The sequence below is a fragment of the Schistocerca serialis genome, chromosome 12, assembly GCF_023864345.2.
Source record: "Schistocerca serialis cubense isolate TAMUIC-IGC-003099 chromosome 12, iqSchSeri2.2, whole genome shotgun sequence".
Lineage (NCBI taxonomy): Eukaryota > Metazoa > Arthropoda > Insecta > Orthoptera > Acrididae > Schistocerca > Schistocerca serialis.
The window spans coordinates 132166509-132184003 of NC_064649.1; the positions used below are offsets into that span (position 1 = coordinate 132166509).

Below are 17495 nucleotides of genomic sequence, written 5' to 3' on the forward strand. Positions count from 1 at the left end.
CTTAATAATCATAGTTTTCTAATTTTAATTGTTGACATACTATTGTTACGGATTGCTGAATGAACTTTAATTTGACAGTAATCGATAGCAACCAATCAACACTGAAGTCTAATCGAAGCGAAAAATAAAATAGAAAAGAAGTGTTCTCTAAAATCTACAGCTGTATGAATTATTAGGTACTGTATTTACCGTAATAAACATGAAGTGAGTGTTTAACATGAAACGATTTTTTGATTATTCACAACTTTTTCTTTGTGATATCATATCTAGACAATTAGGACACGATAAAGTTTGTCTGCTGTTCTAAAATTTAAGTCTTCACTGGATGAAGAGATTGGAATGATGGTTTAAATTTGTACATTGTTATAATTTAGTTGAAGTATTGTTAGCGTTACTTTAAACGTATTAGACTTTTCATTACCCAAGAGCTCAAATTAAAATTTGTTTGCAATACTTCAAAATTTATGTTAAAGACACTCTTGCCAAGAATAATACTGACATACGCCCGAAATATTAATATGCTTGTGCAAGCTTGAAAATTCATGTTTTGAGCAACTTGTTAAGCGTATGTAGATTTTTCTTTAGTGTTGAGGAAAAAAGTATTTACGGAAATGACAATGTTTGTTAGTGTGAAGTGCTGCGCCATCCTGTCCCCACGAAAACACCAAAGGGGTGCCGACGCCGCTTGAACCAAATTAGATTAAAATATATATTTCCTCAGTTCTGCTCTTTATGCTTAACCCCCACGATTTGTGTGCAATCGTCATTTTAGAACATCCATTAATTCTGTTTAGTTTTTTGTGTGACATTGCATATATGAATAGCTTTAGCTGGTCCCTCACTTTTATGTAGTATTGGGGGCGACTCATAATTAAACATAAATATATGGTTATGTTGGACGAAGTCGGAATATGGAGAATGGTCTCTGAGGTTATTGAAGGGCACATCAAAATATATTCAGATTATCATATTGATTAGTACGTAGTAAGGATCACCATTGTGAAAATTTCTACCTCACTTGTTAAATGATGGAAGCCTACTTGTGTTTTTGTTGTTTTATTCAATTTCCACGTTTTTGGCAGAGAGACAAGTCTTTTTACATAACACGCCAAACCAAGCTTGTTGGTAGCGGATTAGCTTACCAGTGTACTGATGTGATTGATTTCCTTTTATCCAAGTGGACTTCCAGAAATTTTAGACATAATTCATTTAGTGTATTTCCTATACCTCAATGCTGGTGGTGGAGGCGTCATTGGGGACCAGACCAGTCTCTTCATACAATCATCTTTATTTCACATTCTCATTTATTAACTTTGGCAACTTGTAATCAGTTTGTCACTTTTCAATACAGCCTAGACTGTGGGCTATTCTGCAGGTCAGTCTTTCGACACAACCTAAATTTATGGGTGTAGGTAGGTAATATCATACTGTAGCCAGTTCTATTTGTGCGAAGTTACATAATATAAGTTTGTTTTGTTTTTAATAAACTCTTTACTGTGTGCCACTCGTAGAGCTGTTCAGTTGTTATCTTAGTTGTATGAGGTACTATTGTGTTCAGGACACAATAAAGTTTGTTTGCTGTTCTAAAATTTAAGCCTGTGCTGGATGAAGTGATTGGGATGATTGTTTAAATTTTTACATTGTTCCGTAGAAATGTTGGAACACGTGAGGCAATACTGACCTTACGACTTGGCTTAGAAGAAAGATTAATGAAAGGCAAACCTACATTTCTAGCATTTGTAGATTTAGAGAAAGTTTTTGACAATGTTGACTGGAATACTCTCTTTCAAATTCTAAAGGTGGCAGGGGTAAAATACAGGGAGCGAAAGGCTATTTACAATTTGTACAGAAACCAGATGGAAGTTATAAGAGTCGAGGGGCATGAAACGGAAGCAGTGGTTGGGAAGGGAGTGAGACAGGGTTGTAGCCTCTCCCTGATGTTATTCAATCTGTATATTGAGCAAGCAGTAAAGGAAACAAAAGAAAAATTTGGAGTGGGTATTAAAATCCAGGGAGAAGAAATAAAAACTTTGAGGTTTGCCGATGACATTGTAATTCTGTCAGAGACAGCAAAGGATTTGAAAGAGCAGTTGAATGGAATGGACAGTGTCTTGAAAGGAGGATATAAGATGAACATCAACAAAAGCAAAACGAGGATAATGGAGTGTAGTTGAATTAAGTCGGGTGATGCTGAGGGAATTAGATTAGGAAATGAGACACTTAAGGTAGTAATGAGTTTTGCTGTTTGGGGAGCAAAATAACTGATGATGGTCAAAGTAGAGAGGATATAAAATGTAGAGGGGCAATGACAAGGAAAGTGTTTGTGAAGAAGAGAAATTTGTTAACATCGAGTATAGATTTAAGTGTCAGGAAGTCGTTTCTGAAAGTATTTGTATGGAGTGTAGCCATGTATGGAAGTGAAACATGGACAATAAATAGTTTGGACAAGAAGAGAATAGAAGCTTTTGAAATGTGGTGCTACAGAAGAATGTTGAAGATTAGGTGGGTAGATCACGTAACTAATGAGGAGGTATTGGATAGGATTGGGGAGAAGAGAAGTTTGTGGCACAACTTGACTAGAAGAAGGGATCGGTTGGTAGGACATGTCCTGAGGCATCAAGGGATCACAAATTTAGCATTGGAGGGCAGCGTGGAGGGTAAAAATTGTAGAGGGAGACCAAGAGATGAATACACTAAGCAGATTCAGAAGGATGTAGGCTGCAGTAGGTACTGGGAATGAAGGAGCTTGCACAGGATAGATTAGCATGGAGAGCTGCAACAAACCAGTCTCAGGACTGAAGACACAACAAACAAACATGATTTAGTATAAGTATTACTAGCATTACCTTAACTGCACCATTTTTGTAGTACGCAAGAGATCATGCTGGCATTTCAGAATGCAGTACTTCAAAAGTTACATTACAGACACCCTTACCAAAAATAATGTTGATATATACCTAAAATATTAATATGCTTGTGCAATCTGGATGATTCAGTTTTTGAACAACTTTTTAGGTATATGTAGCATTGGAAGCGTCAGATTCCACCTGTCTGCTTTGACACAAGATATAACATTGGTGTTGCGGTGAATTATGGTGCGGTGTTTTTTGAGTTGATTCGTGTTTTGTAGATGTCTTGTTTCTGTATTTCATGGCACCCTGTGGTTGTGGATGTTGATGTGGAATTTAACATGTGGTAGTGGATTCATTTGAGTCTTGGTTATCGCTGTTGTAACATGGGTTTATTTGAGTCTGTGTTGTTAGTGCTGTAATGTGGATTTGGATGTGTTTGCTTTGTTTTCAGTGAGGTATTGAGGTTTTATTCCCTTTTGTTTATGTGTGTGGCATTTTTGGTTTGCGTGATTAGTGTGTGCTCTCTCTCTCTCTCTCTCTCTCTCTCTCTCTCTCTCTCTCTCTCTCTGTGTGTGTGTGTGTGTGTGTGTGTGTGTGTGTGTGTGTGTGTGTGTGTGTGTCGGCTAATCTAGGTGATTTTGTTGGAGGCTTCTGTTGGTAAGTAATTTTTGTTTTTGTTTTATCCTATAGCAATTCTGAAGTGTTGTCTGTCTTATATTTATGGTATTTCGGTTTTGGTTTAATTGGACTATTGAATATGGGGGGTTTTGGGGGTTTTGGTTTCTGCAGTGTTTTGAGAGTTATTTAGGGGTGTGAAGTTTGTGGTTGTGGTTTTTTTTTTATTTTTGGTTTGCCGGTAGGTATTAAGAGCTGCATTTGAGCTATATAGGTCAAGGGAAAAGTCCGATTCCTCTTTTTGCTGTTCGTAGGCACTAGCGGATATATATGGGCGGCTCTCACATGGCATGCCCCTTCTTCCTCCTCCCTCCCCCCCCCCTCCTCCCCTTTCGTGGAGTCAACCGCGCCGCCCCCTCCAGTCAGCCCGCACGCTATTTGTTCGTTTGTTTCCACAATCAACTTGACTGAATCGAGTTAATGAGTACTTGTACTTTCCTGTGTAGCACATGCGTCTACATGATCGGTTTTTATACATTTCTGTCTGGCACATAGATAGCTAACACATACCTGCATCTTTTGCTACAGTAGAAAGAAGTTTTTCAACATTGCTGCGTAAAAAGACGTGGCTGAGGTCGACAACGGAGGAGGATTGTCTGAATGGCTTAGTTCTGTTGAACACTCACCCTGATGTTGATTGTGCTATTGATGCTGTAATTAACCAATTTGCCAGTAATAATAGGCGTATAGAATTCATCATTTAAGGAAGAGAACCGCGATTGTAACTTTTTTATGTCATAAGATGGCATTGTCTTGTATATGTGTGTAATCAGTTTAAATAAAACTTTCTTAAACTTTGCATGTGACTTGATTAATTTTATTCGGGTAAAAGTAAAGGTAGCTCCAGATTTCTTTAGCACCCCTTCCTTGAGGTTTTTCTATATCTGCCACTGATTGTAGGTGTTGTCCTTTTTTTTTTTTTTTTTTTTTTTTTTTTTTTTTTTTTTTTTTTTTTTTTATCAAGGACTTTTTTTGCGCTGTATAGGTCAAGCAAAATGCCCGATTCCGCGTTTCGGGGTTGGTGATGTTGGTTTTTTGGTACCGTGACCTTGGTTTGAGCTGCATAGGTCGAGTGTAATGTACGATTCCTGTTGTTTTTATGGCTGCAGTGTTATGTTGTAAGTTGAGACATTATTATTATTATTATTATTTCTTTCTTTTCTCAGACGTTATGTCTGGTCAAAAATGGAAAGTGTTACTCCATTTCACTACTCCAAATGAGTAGGTCAATATTGGTATAGCTTTTGTCTTTTTTCTTGCTGTCAATTCTGTTTTCAGTATTTTTGTTAGTCTTTGTCTATATTTTTCTTTTAGTTGTTCTTTAATATTTGTATTATCTATTCCTATTTTTTGTCTGTAGTCTGTATCCTAGATATTTATAGGCATCTGTTTTTTCCATCGCTTCTATGCAGTCGCTGTGGTTATCCAATATGTAATCTTCCTGTTTAGCGTGTTTTCCCTTGACTATGCTATTTTTCTTACATTTGTCTGTTCCAAAAGCCATATTTATATCATTGCTGAATACTTCTGTTATCTTTAGTAATTGGTTGAGTTGTTGATTTGTTGCTGCCAGTAGTTTTAGATCATCCATGTATAGCAAATGTGTGATTTTGTGTGGGTATGTTCCGGTAATATTGTATCCATAATTTGTATTATTTAGCATGTTGGCTAGTGGGTTCAGAGCAAGGCAGAACCAGAAAGGACTTAATGAGTCTCCTTGGTATATTCCACGCTTAATCTGTATTGGCTGTGATGTGATATTATTTGAATTTGTTTGGATATTAAGTGTGGTTTTCCAATTTTTCATTACTATGTGTAAGAACTGTATCAATTTAGGATCTACTTTGTATATTTCCAATATTTGTAGTAACCATGAGTGGGGTACACTATCAAAAGCTTTTAGGTAATCAATGTATGCGTAGTGTAGCGACCTTTGTTTAGTTTTAGCTTGACATGTCACCTCTGCGTCTATTATCAGTTGCTCTTTACATCCTCGTGCTCCTTTGCAACAGCCTTTTTGTTCTTCATTTATAATTTTGTTCTGTGTTGTATGTGTCATTAATTTCTGTGTAATGACTGAAGTTAATATTTTGTATATTGTTGGTAGGCACTTTATGGGGCGATATTTAGCTGGGTTTGCTGTGTCTGCTTGATCTTTAGGTTTCAGATAAGTTATTCCATGTGTAAGTGTATCAGGGAATGTGTATGGGTCTGCAATGTAACTGTTAAATAATTTAGTTAGATGTGAATGTGTTGAGGTGAACTTCTTTAGCCAGAAATTTGCTATTTTATCTTTTCCAGGGGCTTTCCAATTGTGAGCAGAATTAATTGCTTGGGTGATTTCATGTTGCAAAATTATCACTTCAGGCATTTGTGGTATCATCTTGTATGTGTCTGTTTCTGCTTGTATCCACCGTGCATGACTGGTATGTTGTACCGGGTTTGACCATATGTTGCTCCAGAAGTGTTCCATGTCTGTTATGTTTGGTGGATTGTCTATTTTAATGTGTGTGTTATCTATTGTCTGGTAAAATTTCTTTTGGTTTGTGTTGAATGTTTGGTTTTGTTTCCTTCACTTTTTTATATCTTCTAAGTCGTTTGGCCAATGCTTGTAACTTCTGCTTCTTTTCATCTAATTGCTCTATCGCTTCTTGCTGTGGGATTTTACCTAACCTTTTCGTTTTTTTTCTGACATTTCCTATAAATTGTGTTAACTGTCCGATGTCTTTTCTCAGTTTTTCTATTCTGATCTGTAGCCTGTGTTGCCATGCTGGTTTTGTGAGTTTCTACTGTGTGTTGGTTGGTTCTGATCTCTGCCTAGTATGTATATTTAGTGTAGTTAGTGCTCCTATATAAACCAGTAGTTGTAACTCTTCCATAGTTGTGTTTTCATTTATTTTGTTGTGTATGATTGTGTTGATAGTTTTTATTGTTGTTTCGACTTGTGGGTTATTTGGCGCTCTATGCAAGAATGGTCTAATGTCTGTATTTGTGTCTTTGTATTCTATATATGTCAGCTGAAATTTTTCTTCTATATCTAACATGTGTGTTACTTCGAGTTCTATTTGTGCCCGTTCTGGTGGCTGTCTTAAGGTTTCGTTTTCCTCTGATTGTTTAATTGATGCGTGTTGTTCTTTGTTTGTTTGCTCTGGGATGTTTGAGTCCATTACTGTATTTTCTTCTTCTTCTTCTTCTGATTGCACATTATTTTGTTCCAGTATTTGTTGTACTTGTTGTTTGATGTTTTCTAACTCTGACTGGGGTATCCTGTTATTTTTTATTATTACACGGATCTGAACAGCTAGTCGTTGTTCTGTTAAAAATTTTAATTCTGGGTATCTGATAATAAATGTTTTGTATTATTATTATTATTATTATTATTATTATTTGGCTGGTGTGGTGTTTTGTATTGTTATGTATTTAGCTTGTCCCTACCATAAACCCCATATTTCCCATAGTTGTCCTGTTAGTTTCATTTTATTGTTGGAGTGAAGCATTCTTGTGTTTTTATTTTTGCTTGCATTTGTTGACATTTGCATGTAGTGACTATCGTCGTCGTTTTGTATATGCTGCAAGTAGGCATTTCCTTCATATTGATGACATCGCAGGTTAAAGCAAATGATTGGAATTAAGTGCTTCCCTAAAGCTGTGAACCAATTGTAATCTTAGATCTGTTCAGTTGCTATCTTCTTTGTGAGAGGCAGTATTGAGTTAAGAACTGTGATCAGTCTGCTGCATATGTAGAGAATATTTTCATAGCATATTCTGGCAGTATAGAAGGGACAGATTAAAGAGGCTGGGCTGAGGCCCAGTGGCAATAAGTAGGTGTGTGTGTGTGTGTGTGTGTGTGGTGTGTGTGTGTGTGGTGTGTGTGTGTGTGTGTGTGTGTGTGTGTGTGTGTGTGTGTGAGAGAGAGAATTGTCCAGTCTCTTTAAAAAAAAAAAAGAGATCTTTAATAACTAGGCATTGCCTACTTTATTTTTGTGTATTTGTCTGCCATTCGTCACATCATCTTGTTTGTTATGTTATGGCCTGCCTTTAATACAACCAATGAAGGAAAGTAGTAACTAGAAATTTTAGTGCTTTAAAAAAAAAAAAAAATAAAAATAAAAAAATGTGTGTTATCAGTAGAGCTTGACAGTGTCTGCAGTCATTCATGTTTTGACCTCCATTCCATTAGCTTTAAATCCTGGAGCGTGTATATATCTCAGCTAATGTGTTGAGCTGAGGTAATGTATGTTATCTGCTGTACTGTTATGTAGCAAGTGAAAAAAAAGATTAGGGTTTAAAGCCCCATTAGTGACAAGGTCATTAGAAATGGAGCACTAACTCAGATTGGAGAAAGAACCATCTTGGAATTTTGCTTATACAATGGATGAAAATCACAGAAAAACCAAATCCAGATGGACAGACAAGGATTTGAACTAACATCTTGAATATAAGTCCAGTGTTTTACCACTGGCCGACATCGCTCGGTGTACTACAAATGTGTGTCATTATCTACAGTAGACACAATCTACTTTATTGAAATTTTTCATGCTGATAATTGTCAACAAATGCTAAATGTGTTAGACCTGACCCCTTTGAGTGTGTCCACATAGAAACCGGTATAACTGCTCATGATAAAAAAGAGCAGTAGTGTCTTGTCTCACTCTGTGAAGAACTAGAAATTTTAATACAGGACAGGAGCATGTTGAGGTGCTGTGGCTCATGTTTAAAAGAATAATTACAAGCACTGGATAGATTTGAAGCAGGTAGAATAATTCATAAAGGTAGGGGCCATCCATGGTCTATAGTCACTGTAAAGAAATAGACTGCAGCATAATAGGTCTAAAACAAAGTATACAGCAATAGATAGAGAGATGCTGAATGAAGCATGTTTGGCTATCAAGAGCATAATGCATGATGCTGTCAATGTCAATCATAGCAGAATATTGTCAAATAATATTTCACAAAACCCAAAGAAATTCTGTTCAAATGTAAAGGCTGTTAGCGGCAGTAAATTTAGTGTCTAGTCTGTAGCGAATGAGACAGGAACTGAAATTGTGGGTAGCAAAGCAAAAGCTGGAATGCTTAACTCCATTATCAAATGTTCCTTCACAAAGGAAAACCCAGGAGAATTGCCCCAATTCAATCCTTGTACTACTGAAAAGATGAATGAAATAAGTATTAGTGTCAGTGGTGTTGAGAAACAGCTAAAATCATTAAAACTGAAAAAGCTCCAGGGCCTGATGGAATTCTTGTCAAATTCTTTACTGAATTTGCAGCTGAGTTAGCCCCCTTTCCTGACTGTAATCTATAATAGATCCCTCAAACAAAAAACCATGCTCAGTTCTTGGAAAAAGTACAGCTACCCCCATCTACAAGAAGTGTAGTGGAAGTGATCCACAAAACTACTATCTAATATCTTTGACATCTATTTGTTGTACAGTCTTAGAACATATTCTGAGCACAAACATAATGAGGTCTCTTGAACAGTATGACCCCCTCAGTGCCAACCGGCACGGATTCCGAAAATATCAATCGTGTCAAACCCAAATCGCACTTTTATCACATGACATGCTGAAAGCTTTGGATCGAGGCAGTCAGGTAGATGCAGTATTTCGTGATTTCTGAAAAGTGTTTGACTCAGTGTCTTGTATCGAAAGCATGATCATATGGGATATGAAGCAAAAATTGGAGACTGGATTGAGCTTTTTTTTGGCAGGGAGGATGTAGTTGTCTTGGATAGAAGTCGTTCACAGATGTAGAAGTAATATTGGGTGTGCCCCAGGGAATGTTGGGACCCTTGCTATTCATGTTGTATATCAGCGACAGGGTGGCCGATATTGATAGTATCCTCAAGACTCTTTGCAGATGATGCAGTTATCTATAGTTTACTCTTATGTGGAAAAAATTGAAAATATCTGACTGCAAAGATTGGCAATTTGCCTTAAATGTTCAGAAAAGTAAAATTTTGCACTTTGCAAAATGAAAAATATGTATTATCACCTAAGACTGTAATCTGAATGAGTCACAGTTGGAATTGGTCAACTCGTGCAAATACCTGAGTGTGACACTTTGTAGGGATATGAAGTGGAATTATAACATAGGCTGTTATGGATAAAACAGGTTATAGACTTCGGTTTGTTGTTAGAATACTGGGGAAATGCAAGTAGTCTACAAAAGAGATTGCATGCAAATAACTTGTGTGACCCTTCCTGGAATATTACCTGAGAGTGTGGGACCAGTACCAGATAGGACTAACAGGGGACGATGAATGAATACAGAGAAGAGCAGCCTGAACGGTCACAGGTTTGATTGCTGCATGGGAGAGTGTCACAGATAAGCTGAAGAAACCGAACTGGCAGATACTTGAAGATAGATGTTAAGTATCACAAGAAAGCCTATTTACAAAATTTCAAGACTCAGCTTTAAATGATGACTCTGGTGATAAGTACAAGTCTCTATATATCGCTCCCATTGGAATCGTGATGACAACATTAGGTTATTTACAGCACACACAGAGACATTTAAACAATCATTCATCCTGTGCTCCGTATGTGAATGGAATGGGGAACAGGAAGAATGACATGTACACTCTGCCATACATTTCACAGTGGATTGCTGAGTATCAATGTAGATGTAGATATGTTGTGCTCTCTCCCCTCCCCCATACATTTTTGTGCGTTGTTTGACCTATACAGGGTGATTCAGTAGGAATGGTAAATATTTTGCGGAGGTAGTAGTATAGGCAAATTGCAGTAACAAATGCCAATTAACATGTGTCCAATTTTTATTGAGTACAGAGGTACAGCTGTTACTAACAAACTTAAAGCAAAGGCAAATGAGGACTTCACAGTCAATTTTCAAAAATTCCCCCGCCAACTTCGGTGCAATTTTGACTTCTCTTTATAACCTCTTTTGAGCTCTGCACTACTCATAATCTGAATGATGAAATTAGCTCTTGTGGTTACTTTTTCTTTGTAGACTTCACCTCTCAACCATCCCCACAGGCAAAAATTCAAAGGGGTAATGTTTTGGGACCTCAGTGGGCAACAAACATGCCCAATCTATCAATCCATTTTCTGTGAAATGTTAGGTTTAGATGATGTGTCACGTAATGACTAAAATGTGAAGGAACCCCGTCAAGTTGGATGAACATATGCATTTTTGTAGCCAAAGGACACTCTTTCACTAATGCTAGAAGCTCATTTTCAAGAAAGTTAGATAATAGAGTTCTGTAAGATGATGCAGTAACACAACAGGCCCAGTCAACTGATTTTGTATCAAACCGCATCACACATTTACAGAGAAGTGTTCTTGAAAATGTCTCTCCACAATGGCATATAGGTTTTCTTCAGACCACTGATGTTAATTGCAAGTGTTATTGATACTGCGACGAGTGAAAGTGCCTTTATCAGTGAAGAATGAAAATGGAATTACCTGGAAGTTTTCAAGTATCCAATGACAAAATTCCAATCGTGCATTTTCATCTCCTGCTCGGAGGTGCTGAATGAGCAGTAAATGATACGGATGGAACCAGTGCATACCAATTGTCTGCCATACTCTTGTATGTGGAACACAGATATGTGCAGAAATTCTACATGTGCTTGTTGAAGTAATACAGTCTACCGACTGAATAATGTTTCTACTTCATCCACAGTCTGTTCGTTTCCATGTTCAGATGCAATGTGACTGCTGGGCACTGTACCAGTGTCACACAGTTTATTGATCATGTGAGTAAACACTCTTGAATGTGGTAGTTCGCAGTTAGGAGATACTATGCCATATTCTCTAAAAGCAACAGTATCATTTCCATTACTAAACCCTTACACAAATACCATATCGACATACTCGGCATGTGTAAATATGTGCGACATGTTTACACACTACAGTACAGTAGACTCGGCCAACAAATCACAATGAAAACTTCAGTGTAAACTAAAGCACAACTTCATAATGTGAACATGAACACTCTACTGCTGACATTTGATAAACACACCCGTAGCAATTGATGTACCAACAGACAAAGTAAAAATCCATTGAACTTAGCTATATCTCTATACTCAATAAAGTTGGTGATATGGCATTTTTATTGCAATTCATCTATACTACCATCTCTTAAAATATTTACCAAAAAATTAAAAAAAATGCACACACACTCATTCACACAAGGAAGCACACTTGATCGGTTGTGTGTGCTTGCTTGTGTGAATGAAAGTGTGTGTTTCTTTTTCTCTGGTGAAGGCTGTGGTTGAAAGCTAATGTGTAAATGTCTTTCTGTCTGCAAATTAACATGTTATCTTTATGGTAAGTAGCAGTCTATCTTTTCCTTAGATTGTTCGTGGATATGAGATGGATAAAAAACAGAGGATAAGTTATCTGTAAAGCTCAGTTGTGTCCTCTCCCTCGCCCCCCCCCCCCCCCCTTACTGTGTTGATTTGTTGACAGTATTGCTAGCATACATTGCTTGCTTTCACCCAATACTTTTCTGAGGCGTAACTTTCTGGGGCATTGTAGCTAAGCTGGAAGAAAATTGTTCATTTTACAGAAATCTATGATAAGAACACTGTGTAAATTTGATAGGCCTAAGCAAATATCATGAAGAAGCCTCATTAGGGAGCTAGGTATTCATACACTTATATGCTAGCCTGTATACTGCCTAGTGGCAATTAATAAGATGATTTAATTTAACATGAAATGTGCAATTCAAACCAGAGCACTGTACAGTCCAAAATAAAATCGCCATCTACACATTTTACTTAATGTATGTCAAAACACCAACAAAGAGTATATTTTTCATTTTTTTACTGAATTTTCGTTTTTGTGTGAAGTGAAATTAAGTTGTACAGAACATGATACATAAAAATCAGTTTATTTGTGCCTTTTTAAGGGCTTTGAACTTGATGTGTCACCGACTCTTCAAGTTTTTTTATATGTACCGTGTTCAGTTTCATGGTACCAGACCTGAACAATTTTCTCAGTTACCTCTGTTGTATACATGGAAGAACCCTGGAGATACTAAAAGGTATCGGATAGATTATATAATGGTAAGACAGAGATTTAGGAACCAGGTTTTAAATTGTAAGACATTTCCAGAGGCAGATGTGGACTCTGACCACAATCTATTGGTTATGACCTGTAGATTAAAACTGAAGAAACTGCAAAAAGGTGGGAACCTAAGGAGATGGGACCTGGATAAACTGAAAGAACCAGAGGTTGTACAGAGTTTCAGGGAGAGCATAAGGGAACAATTGACAGGAATGGGGGAAAGAAATACAGTAGAAGAAGAATGGGTAGCTTTGAGGGATGAAATTGTGAAGGCAGCAGAGGATCAAGTAGGTAAAAAGACGAGGGCTAGTAGAAATCCTTGGGTAACAGAAGAAATATTGAATTTAATTGATGAAAGGAGAAAATATAAAAATGCAGTAAATGAAGCAGGCAAAAAGGAATACAAACGTCTCAAAAACAAGATCGACAGGAAGTACATAACGGCTAAGCAGGGATGGCTACTGGAGAAATGTAAGGATGTAGAGGCTTATCTCACTAGGGGTAAGATAGATACTGCCTACAGGAAAATTAAAGAGACCTTTGGAGATAAGAGAACCACTTGTATGAACATCAAGAGCTCGGATGGAAACCCAGTTCTAAGCAAAGAAGGGAAAGCAGAAAGGTGGAAGGAGTATATAGAGGGTCTATACTAGGGCGATGTACTTGAGGACAATATTATGGAAATGGAAGAGGATGTAGATGAAGATGAAATGGGAGATACGATACTGTGTGAAGAGTTTGACAGAGCACTGAAAGACCTGAGTCGAAACAAGGCCCCCAGAGTAGACAACATTCCATTGGAACTACTGACGGCCTTGGGAGAGCCAGTCCTGACAAAACTCTACAATCCGGTGAGCAAGATGTATGATACAGGCGAAATACCCTCAGACTTCAAGAAGAATATAATAATTCCAGTTCCAAAGAAAGCAGGTGTTGACAGATGTGAAAATTACCGAACAATCAGTTTAATAAGCCACAGCTGCAAAATACTAACACGAATTCTTTACAGACGAATGGAAAAACTAGTAGAAGCCGATCTCGGGGAAAATCAGTTTGGATTCCGTAGAAATACTGGAACACGTGAGGCAATACTGACCTTACGACTTATCTTAGAAGAAAGATTAAGGAAAGGCAAACCTACATTTCTAGAATTTGTAGACTTAGAGAAAGCTTTTGACAATGTTGACTGGAATACTCTCTTTCAAATTCTAAAGGTGGCAGGGGTAAAATACAGGGAGCGAAAGGCTATTTACAATTTGTACAGAAACCAGATGGCAGTTATAAGAGTCGAGGGACATGAAAGGGAAGCAATTGTTGGGAAGGGAGTAAGACAGGATTGTAGCCTCTCCCCGATGTTATTCAATCTGTATATTGAGCAAGCAGTAAAGGAAACAAAAGAAAAATTCGGAGTAGGTATTAAAATCCATGGAGAAGAAATAAAACTTTGAGATTCGCCGATGACATTGTAATTCTGTCGGAGACAGCAAAGGACTTGGAAGAGCAGTCGAATGGCATGGATAGCGTCTTGAAAGGAGGATATAAGATGAACATCAACAAAAGCAAAATGAGGATAATGGAATGTAGTCGAATTAAGTCGGGTGATGCTGAGGGAATTAGATTAGGAAATGAGACACTTAAAGTACTAAAGGAGTTTTGCTATTTGGGGAGCAAAATAACTGATGATGGTCGAAGTAGAAAGAATATAAAATGTAAACTGGCAATGGCAAGGAAAGCGTTTCTGAAGAAGAGAAATTTGTTAACATCAAGTATAGATTTGTCAGGAAGTCATTTCTGAAAGTATTTGTATGGAGTGTAGCCATGTATGGAAGTGAAACATGGATGATATATAGTTTGGACAAGAAGAGAATAGAAGCTTTCAAAATGTGGTGCTACAGAAGAATGCTGAAGATTAGATGGGTAGTTCACATAACTAATGAGGAAGTATTGAATAGGATTGGGGAGAAGAGAAGATTGTGGCACAACTTGACCAGAAGAATGGATCGGTTGGTAGGACATGATCTGAGGCATAAAGGGATCACCAATTTAGTATTGGAGGGCAGCGTGGAGGGTAAAAATCGTAGAGGGAGACCAAGAGATGAATACACTAAGCAGATTCAGAAGGATGTAGGCTGCAGTAGGTACTGGGAGATGAAGAAGCTTGCACAGGGTAGAGTAGCATGGAGAGCTGCATCAAACCAGTCTGAGGACTGAAGACCACAACAACAACCACCTCTGTTCTACTGGTACAACAATATTTACATAATTTTTTAGTCATAATTACCCGTAAATTCTCAATATGATTAATGTGTGGAGAATTTGGGAGCCACTGACCGGTACCCAGGCCTGCACAATACTCCTGGACAACACTAGCGCAGTGACTGCTAGCAATGTCATCTTGGAAAATGAATGACTGAAGATTTTAGCCACTGAAATGATCCCTTGCAGTATTTAATAACTTATTTTGAAAGACACTACAGTATTTTAATCTTGTAATTGAATCTGCAAAAACATTAATTCTTGTCACTCCTTTAGAACACATTGCTCCCCACCGCATTACACTTTCACTAAACTTATTCGTTTCGATGAAAGAATCTTTCTTCAGTTCCTCTCCTGGCTCCATCTGCAGTTTCAAACTGCCGTCACTGCCATCCATATGAAATCTCTTCTCATCCGAAAAAATCACCCTCTTCTAATACTTGGATGTCCAGTGTTGAAGCTGACTGGAAAACCTTTTTCTTTCTTCAGCAAGCTTTTTTTTGGGGGGGGATTTCTTTGCAGTTTTTTTATTCATAAGGTTGAGATCAAAAAGACATCTTAAAACTGTTTGATGAGTAGTTGGGATCCCAAATTTCTGCACAATCTGAAAGCAATGTGCATTGAACTCACTGTTCTATCATGCTTTGCTCCCATTTTCGAACATTGGAAGCCACAGGATGAAGTAATGACAATATTATGTAAAGGATAGGTGCTACTCACCATTTAGCAGAGATGCTGAGTCACAGATAGGCGCAACAAAAAGACTCGAACAAAGTTTTTGGTCAGACAGGCCATCATCAGAAGAGGCAGCAAGCACGCACACACAGTCACACAAATGCAAGCACCAACACAACTGACTCTCACATGACCACAGTCTCTGGCTGCCAAGCCCACACTGTTGTAATTTTCTGTGACATGGCAAATGTGGGACTGCAGATTTTCTTCTGACCACATTTATACTACAAACTTTCCACAATTTTGTGATCAATTGATATTTTTCTAGCAACTTCCTGTTCCCAGAGTCCTTCAACTTTGAGTCCTAAAATCATCCCTTGTTTCCATGGAGAAATGTCTTCCCTGTTTCCCATAATCCATAAAATCAAATATTTGTATACTTAAGTATGGAAAGACAAAGTTACTGTTATTTATGCTATTATAGCATAATAAGTGAATATAAAAACTGTCTGGATACTTACCATATTATTTTTTCTCACAATTCTTCATAAAATGTACACGATTCTCCGTAGCAAACAACAGCTAACACAAAAGTGGAGGAAAGAAAAACAAGAGACATGTGGTTGAATATAATGAAGCTAGAGACATGTGGTTTAGTGTATTGAAACTTCCAAATATTTAAGTGTTATCTAGTACCAGTATTGTAACCAACTGATATGTATTTCATTTCAATCTTTGTCATATCAAATAAAAAAACTGCCATTTTTATGGTTGTGTCCTGTACAGTATCAGTAATTACCCAAACATTAACTGGCATGAACAGAGACCACTTCAGAAGTTCGTAAATACACTGAGCTAAAGCAGTTGGCATCAAAGTTCAAGTGCTGAAGGAAGAAAGGTGATAATTAATTAATGAATTTTATGTTAGCTAAAATGGTCACATAATGGAAACTCTAGGTTGGAATATCAATGAGTAATGAAAAGATAAATTGCTACTCACTGTAAGAATGACATGTTGACTTGCCGATAGGCACAACAAGAAGATACTTAACACGGTATCCTCCGGCCAAAGCTTTCTTTGGGCTGGAATCCAATTTGCTGGAGACGGCGGTTGTGTGTATGTGTGTGTGTGTGTGTGTGTGTGTGTGTGTGTGTGTGTGTGTGTGTGTGTGTGTGTGTTTTGTCTACTTTAGAAGGAGGTTTATTGGCTGTAAGCTTGCATGTTTAGTAGACAGGCATGCAGCTGAACATCTCAAAATGGTTGAGTAGCAATCTATCCTTTTCATGATATTGTGTCAATAAGTCTGAGTAGATGAGCACTAGTCATAAACTATTGTTAGTACACTTTGTGCAAATATCTTGCAGTGGCTGCCTTGGCCTGTTAGCTCACACTGATTAACCAAAACATTGTGACCACCTGCTCGATAGCATGTCGCCCCACATGCACGTGATGGACTCGACAAGTCCTCAGTATGTTTTCAGGAGTACATGAAACTCTGTGTCTTTGCACAAGTCGTGTAATTCCCGTTAATTATGGGTGATTGGTTTTTGGGTACGGAACTGACACCACATAGTGTCAAAGTTATGTTCCGTGTGGTTCAGATCAGTCAAGTTTGGTAGCAAAGACATCAGTGCGAGTTCACTGTCTTGCTTCACAGATCACTGTAGCCCAATTCTGGTGCTGTGAAATGGATAGTTATCTTCCTGATAGATGCCACAACTGTCACGATGACTTTCATTACTATCAGGTTGCACTGAAGCCCAGGTGAATTGTCCTCACAGCAATATAAAGCCCCCATCGGCCTGATCTGTGACACGGTGCACCTTCCGAGCAGCCTGTTGCATAGATAACAGCGTAGCTGGATGCGACCGTGATCTGGTGTAACAAGAAATGAGTTTCATCCCACCAGGTGACACATTTCCATTGATCCACGGCCTAATCTCTATGATCCCGTGGTCACTGCAATCATAACTTGCGATTGTGTTGGTCACTTGCTGAGGATC

General features: G+C 37.8%; 1 protein-coding gene across 1 annotated transcript in view; it reads left to right on the forward strand.

Moving 5' to 3' along the window:
* LOC126428115 (cullin-2-like) overlaps positions 1-17495 on the forward strand; it is a 133010-nt gene continuing 115515 nt past the window's right edge. The window contains exon 1 of the mRNA XM_050090018.1: positions 1-176. The gene's annotated coding sequence lies outside the window, so the exon portion shown is untranslated. The remainder of the gene's footprint in view (positions 177-17495) is intronic.